Consider the following 7,968-nt stretch of genomic DNA (forward strand, 5'->3'; position numbering starts at 1 on the left):
CTCAGAGGTCGATTAGCTGGTTTCCTGAAGACTGCAAAGAGTGGGTCCCAGTGGCAGGAGGTAGGTGTTTGTGAATGAAGGTGAAAATTTGGAATATTTACAGATGCCCCTCTTTGCTACTAAGCCGGTTGAAAGCCGAGCTTAGTAGCAAAGAAAAACACACAAAATTTGGGCTATAAAAATGCCCTAGTTATCAGAATCTGACCGAGTATAAAAGAATTATCTTTGGTGATAGTGGTAGGTATGGAATGGAGAATAGAGAAGAAATTTCACCTCATCGAGATGAGACTCGGGCTTAGCCCTTAACCTGGATGGGACGAAAAATGCCTCGTGGAAGAACGAGGTTCAGGGTTAACCCTTAACCTGAAGGGGGACGATACCTCATGGAATAACGAGGTCAAGGCTTGATCCTTAACCTGAAGGGGATGATACCTCATGGAAGAACGAGGTTCAACCTTGACCCTTAACCTGAAAGGGGATGATACCTCATGGAATAATGAGGTTCAGGCTTGACCCTTAACCTGAAAGGGGACAATACCTCATGGAAAAATGAGATTCAGGTTTGACCCTTATCCTGAAAGGGGATGACAAAATCCTCGAAAGAAGAAACCATGATGGGGCCTTCAAATCTCACACAATAAATTCGAGATGAGTTTGCAAAAGAAAGAAAGGGGTTTGAAAATGATAAATGTCATTTATAGAAGGTAAATTGGAAGGTGAATAAAACAACTTTCTTGAAGAGGAATAAGGCAACTCTTTCATCAACGCAAAAGGCAAACAAAATAATTCTTTCAAAGAGAAGTAAAGCAATTGTTTCGACAACGCGAAAGACGAACAAGGTGATCTTTTCAGTGAGAAATAAAGTAACTCTTTCGACAACGCGAAAGTTGAACAATGCAATCTTTTCAAAGAGGAATAAAGCAACTCTTTCGACAACGCGGAAGACGACAAAGACTATCCTTTCAGAGAGAATGCTAATCTTTCAACAACGCAAAAGACAATAAAGGCTATCCTGTCGGAGAGAAGGCAACTCTTTCGACAACGCGAAAGAGGAACACGACAATATTTTTGAAGGAAAGTAAGGTGACTCTTTGGACAATGTGAAAGACGAACAAGGCAATCTTTTTGAAGGAAAGTAAGGTGACTCTTTCGACAATGCGAAAGACGAACAAGGCGATCTTTTTAAAGGGAAATAAGGTGACTCTTTCGAGAACGTGAAAGACGAACAAGATGATCTTTTCTACAAGAGCAAGGCAATTCTTTCGACAACACGAAAGATGAGTAAAGTGATCCTTTCGACAGGATCAAGGCAATTCTTTCGACAACGCAAAAGATGAGTAAGGTGATCCTTTCGGCAGGAGCAAGGCAATTCTTTCAATAGCGTGAAAGATGAGTAAGGCGATCCTTTCAATAGGAGCAAGGCAATTCTTTTGACAACGTGAAAGATGAGTAAGGTGATATTTTTGGCAGGAGCAAGGCAATTCTTTCGACAACGCGAAAGATGAGTAAGACGATCCTTTTGATAGGAGCAAGAAATTTTTTCCGACAATGCAAAAGATGAGTAAGGCGATCCTTTCGACAGGAGCAAGACAATTCTTTCGACAAGGCAAAAGATGAGTAAGGTGATCCTTTCGGCAGGAGCAAGGCAATTCTTTCGACAATGTGAAAGATGAGTAAGGTGATCCTTTCGACAGGAGCAAGACAATTCTTTCGACAACGCGAAAGATGAGTAAGGTGATCATTTCGACAAGAGCAAGGCAATTCTTTCGACAACGCAAAAGATGAGTAAGGCGATCCTTTCGGCAAGAGCAAGGCAATTCTTTCGACAACGCGAAAGATGAGTAAGGCGATCCTTTCGACAGGAGCAAGCCAATTCTTTCGACAACGCGAAAGATGAACAAGGTAAATCCTTTTGGAGGCTAATCTTTCAGCAACATGAAAGACGACAAAGGCTATCCTTTCGGAGAGAAGACTAATCTTTCAACAACGCGAAAGATGACAAAGGTTATCCTTTTAGAGAGAAGGCTAATCTTTCAACAATGTGAAAGATGACAAAGGCTATCCTTTTAGAGAGAAGGTTAATCTTTCAACAACGCGAGAGACGACAAAGGCTATCCTTTCAGAGAGAAGGCTAATCTTTCAACAACGCGAAAGACAAACAAGGCGATCTTTTTAAAAGAAAATAAGGTGACTCTTTCGACAATGCGAAAGACAAACAAGGCAATATGAGACAATTCTTTCGACAATGTTCTGTAGTGTTTTTTTGTAGTGTAATTGAGAGTCGCACACTGGAAAGGGTTGTGAACATTTCAGGATTTGGTTCGTCATCTTTTGAGTTTTCCTTGGGTTTTGATGAGAATTTCATCACATCAACCTCCAACTTAACCGTATTCTGATTTTTTCTGGATGGAGACGTCACAAACTCTTTCAACTCGGAGATGTTTCGCATCTTCTTTGGTCCCAAGAATTATATTAAGGATGTTGTCTCTTTTAATTGAATATCTTGATAATTTTTTGTGCTTTTTTGAGACATGAAAAGTGAGTTTCTTGAGATTGGGCGAGAATCTCATCACATCAGCCTTTAACTTAGCTGTGTTCTGTTTTTTTAGGAAATACATGCCACAAGCTCCTTCAACTTAGAGATATTTCACATCCTTTTTTATTCTCAGGAAGTGAATTAATAAAATGGTATCTTTGGTTGAAAATCTCTTTATGAGGGCAGTAATTAAATATCTTTTAGGGATTGGCAGGAGGTTTATCGCATCAACCTTCAACTTGACAATGATTTAAACTTTTCCTGGAAGGACACGTCGCATACTCCTTCAACTCAGAGATGATTTGAGTCTGCTTTGGCCCTGGGGGTCTAACTCATCGATCCATTTTCAACTTGACGATGATTGAGAGATCCCTTTTGCAAATAGTTGATTATAGATTGATTGATTAAAGCGATATTGAAATTGAGATTGAGTGAATTCTTTTTACATTGTCCATGATATTTTCACTGCTTTATTACCAGAAGAATAGTCTTTAAAAATATGGCATAGCTATGATCAATACCGATTCACTTATGACTTTTCAACATCATTGATTTTTTCCTTTGCCGATCATATCAAGGATTTTTCTTCATCCTTTTGGTTGACCATCAGAAAAAGATTGAATTTTCTTTTTTCTTCGCAAGAGTTTTATCTTTTTGGAAGGAATATTGAAGGTAATATAAAGTAAACTTTTGTACAATAAAGATTTTGAGATCAACAACTATTTTGATAGCAAATTGGCAAAATATTCTTGGAATCCTTGGTGAAAGAAATTGCTTGAGGTTTGAGTTGACACATCCATGGGATTCTAGAGGAAAGTCCAACATGGGGCCGAACTCTGAAGGTAAATCTAATATGAAATTGGAATTCTGAAGGCAAATCCTAGCACAATGCTAGATTTTGAAGGTAAATCCCGCTCAAAAGTTGGTTTTGAAAGATCATTCGAATTAAAACTCGGATTTTGCAAGGAAAGTTAAAAAAATTCGAGTCAAAACTTGAATCTTCAAGGAAAACTAGAAAGTTCAATTTTTAAGTTGAGAAAACTCGGGTCAAAACTCAAATCTTCAAAGAAAAACTAGACCAACTTGGGTTTTGAAGAAAAGAAAATTCGAATCGAAACTCAAATCTTCAAAGGAAAGCTGAGAAGGTTCGAGTCAGAGCTCAAATCTCAAAAGAAAATTGAAAAGTTTGGATTTTGAAGGAAAGAAAACTCGAGTCAAAACTCAAATCTTTAGAGGAAAATTGGGAAGTTTGAGTCAGGACTCGAATCTCAAAGGAAAATTGGAAGGTTCAAGTCGAAACTCAAATTTCAAAGGAGAATTGAAAGTTTGAGTTAAAACTCGAATCTTAAAGGAGAATTGATAAAAGATTGATAGAAATTGAGAAAAATTGAGAAAAGATTGATGAAAATTTTGAATTTTAATAGGCTATTGTAGTTAACTGTATGTGGCTTGGTTTTAGGATTATCCCCTTATCATGAATGGGGAGCTCAGGTTTATCCCTTAACCTGAAGGGAAAAATGAATTTGATGCAAATGGATGCAGATGAATGTATGCAAATGCAAATGAATGCAAATGGGTGCACATGAGTGCAAAATGAGAGATTTGTTCGATCCTGCCTGCACACAGGATGTTTTAAAGACAATTTTCAAAATAATGCCCAAGTGTAATAGGAGAAGGAAATTTTGGATAAAAAAAGACAATTAACGTTTAAAGAATGCTCTCTGAAGATGACAAAGCAACTGACTTTTGATTGATTCAGGAGAGATTCTGGAGCGGGTCATTCCTCATGAGAGATATCTTGCAAGAGAAACAAGGCAAATTGATGATTTATTGATGTATTGGAAAAATAAACTGATAGAAGATTTGGGGCTACATCTTCTTTTCAAAATGGCAAAAGTAAGATGGAAAGGATGAGAGCATTAGTATCATCATTCTTCTTTGTGTTCAGGTAAGATATCTGATTGATCTTCTGACTCAGCTCTTACAAGCAATCCTTTGTCAATGCAATCCTGCACGATGTTCTTGAAGTCAAAGCAATGTTCTATGTCATGCTTCAATGCTCAGTGATATTTGCATAATTTATTCTTCTATTTCCCCAAAGTGACAACAGGATCGACAGACATTGGAAGTCTGACCATATTTTTGGCCAACATATACTCGAGCATACTCTCGAGTGTTTGGTTTAATGGGGTGAATTGGTGATCATATCTCCAACCTTCATGCTTTGGCTTCTTTCAAGTCTTTGCTTTCTGCTGGGAGCGGGATTGAAGGGATTTGGCTAGGATAGCCAGCTGGTCTGCTGTTTTGTTTTTCCCTAGAATATTCTTATCAACGCGATCCTGGATGATGTTCTTGAGGATGAAATAATTTTCTGTGTCGTGTCCTATTGCACGGTGAAACTTGCAAAATTGGTCTTTGAATCTAGCCATGATTGTCGGGGGATCAATGACTTTTGGTAAATGAACCATGCCTTTTGCGAGCAAACATTCTAGAACAGTCTCAAGTTTCTGGTCCAGAGGGGTGAACTTTCGTTCAACGCTCTAGTCTTTGTGTTTTGGTTTTTCCTGACTATTCCTTTTTTGCTAAGGGATGGACTGGAGAGGTCGGTCATTTTGCTTGGCTGACTCCTTTCTGGTGCTTGACTCTGGTAGCTCCAATAACATCTTTGTCATCATCTTTTAAAACATCATGTATATGACTGGATCAATGTCATCTTCACTTGTCTGGTCCTACTTCTTGACTAGTCTCGGGGAACTCATCTTTTCGAAACTGCTTGGTGGTGTTCTTTTTTCTGACCTTGGCCGAGGTGGGGGACATAAACATTTAATTCATTGAGAAAGCATGTACTTGTTGGTATCATTGGACTTATGCTTTTCAGATCCTTAATTTTACGCATCATGTTGAGCTTTCAATTGAGACGTGTCATGTGATTGTTGTTCCCGTTGATGTGATCAATGTAGAGTTTATCCATATCTGATATGCCTTGCCTGGATTCGTCTATGCATGAACTTATCAGGCTTTACAGGATCCACCATTATACAAAGGTTTTCCTTATAAGAACAGACATGTTGACATCCCTAAGAGTGTTTCATAGTTATGAAGGTGAAAGTCCTTAGTTTGCCTGTAAGGGCTCTTTTTAATGGAATCTAGAAGCTCAACAATCACTTAAGCATTTAAAATCCTATCTTTGTTCGACGTCTGTGTTAGTCTTGCCTAATTTCAAACTTGCTTTCGAATTATCATGTGATGCATATGGAGTAGGTATAAGTGTTGAGTTGAGTCAAGAAGGTAAACCTGTGGCCTACTTTAGCGAGAAGCTGAATGAAGCCAAACTAAAGTATAATACCTATGATAAGGAATTCTATGCTATCATTAGAGCATTAATGCACTGGAGGCATTATTTGGTGCATCGAGAATTTATTCTCCATACTGACCACGAGACTCAAATACATCAATGGTCAGCATAAGCTAAATGCCTGAAGAGCCAAATGGGTAGAATATCTGCAAGAGTTCACATTCGCTCTGAAACATAAGGTAGGAAAGGATAATGTTGTCACTGATGCCTTAAGTAGGAAAACCATTCTTCTGTCTACCATGAAATCATCTGTTTGGGGTTTTGAGGAATTTGCATCATTATATGAGTCAAATAGTTATTTCTAAAAAAATATTAATGAAGTGAATAGCCATCCTCATGACAATTTCTCCCTGGTTAAAGATTTTTATTTAAATGCAATTTGCTTTGTATCCCAAATTGTTCCCTGAGACAACATTTGATTTTTAAGATACATAATGAGAGACATTTTGGTCGAGACAAGACAATGCATTTAGTGTCTTCAACATATTTTTGGCCTCACATACGAAAAGATGTGAATAGATTCATGAAAAAATGTCATATATGTCATATCGCAAAAGAAAATATCACAAATGCTGGGTTATATTTGCCGTTGCCTATTTCTGAGAAACCTTGGCAAGATATAACCATGGATTTCATTTTAAGGTTACTTAAGACCTCTCATGGTCTTGATTTTGTCTTTGTGGTCGTCGATCGATACACAAAAATAGCTCAATTTATTCCATGTAGAAAAACAATAGATGCATCTCATATTGCAAATTTGTTTTTAAAGGAAATTTATAAATTGCATGGCATTGTGAAAACTATCACTTCAGATAGAGATGTTAAATTTGTAAGATATTTTTGGCGACAATTATGGAAAAAGTTAGGAACCAATCTACAATTTAGCATTGTGCATCATCCTCAGACTGACGATCAAACTGAAGTTGTTAATCGGTCTTTAGGAAACTTATTACGAGCTTTAATTAATGATAAACCAATGTCATGGTCTCAGATAATTGCACAAGCTGATTTTGCTTTCAATAAATCTGTAAATTGTTCTACTGGATTTACCCCCTTTACTATTTTGTATGGATTTAATCCTTGTTCTCCTGTTGACTTAGCCCATATTTCTGTTGTTGGTCCTGTTTTAAATTATGTTCAAGATCGTGTTTCTTTGTTACAAGATATTCATAAACATGTACATTTGAATCTTCAAGACAACATCAGTAAGTATAAAGCAAGCTATGATAAGAAGCATCAACAAGTATTGTTTGAACTTGGAGATCTGGTATGGGTTACTCTTACTAAAGAACGTTTACCTCCTGAATTACATGATAAGCTGGCGCCTAAGCGCATTGGTCCTTGTGCAGTTACTGACATCATTAATTCTAATGCTTACAGGGTTCAGTTGTCGTCTCAATTCAAAACTTCAAACGTATTCAACGTCAAACACTTGTAGCGGTATCATGGTAATGTTGAAGGTGAAGAGTCAACTTCAAGGATGAAGCCTTTTCAACCTGGGGGGGATGATGCAGAGCATCCAAAGATTCAGAATTCAGAAGCGGAGTTGGATCCCAATCCAACTCTTCAAACCTGATCTTGGCATCGCTACCCAAGGCGATCCACACACATGCTGGTTGTTCCTTATCCTAGTGGATCTACCATTTAGTTGATGCTCGTCGTGCCTCTTCTTTTGTTTCGATTCCATTGTAGAATCAATTTTTTTGGATATTGTATCGGCAATAGTTATTTCATGTAATCTTTTTTATTTTTATTTTTTAAGAGCCGAATTCTACGGATCCGGATAGTTTTGGTACCCTGTAGGATTTTTTTTGTGGTACTAGAGGGTATATGGTGTCCAAGGGTAGTTTTTTATTTTACGCATATTCGCTTCTCTAATGTGTTGGTGCAGGATCCATTTAACTGCATGATTTGGATTTGGATCGAGATCCGTATTCAATGAGAGATCCTAGCTAGTGCCACATGGGTGTAGTCCATCTTGGACCTCATTCAAATTAATTTGACCAGCTCAAAGTAAAAAAGTGGGATGTTGGAGATTTATTAGCTCTTGGCAAAAATGAGGCCCATGCACACTCGT

This window comes from Nuphar pumila, chromosome 3 (genome assembly GCF_984573655.1).
Source record: "Nuphar pumila chromosome 3, dmNupPumi1.hap1.1, whole genome shotgun sequence".
Lineage (NCBI taxonomy): Eukaryota > Viridiplantae > Streptophyta > Magnoliopsida > Nymphaeales > Nymphaeaceae > Nuphar > Nuphar pumila.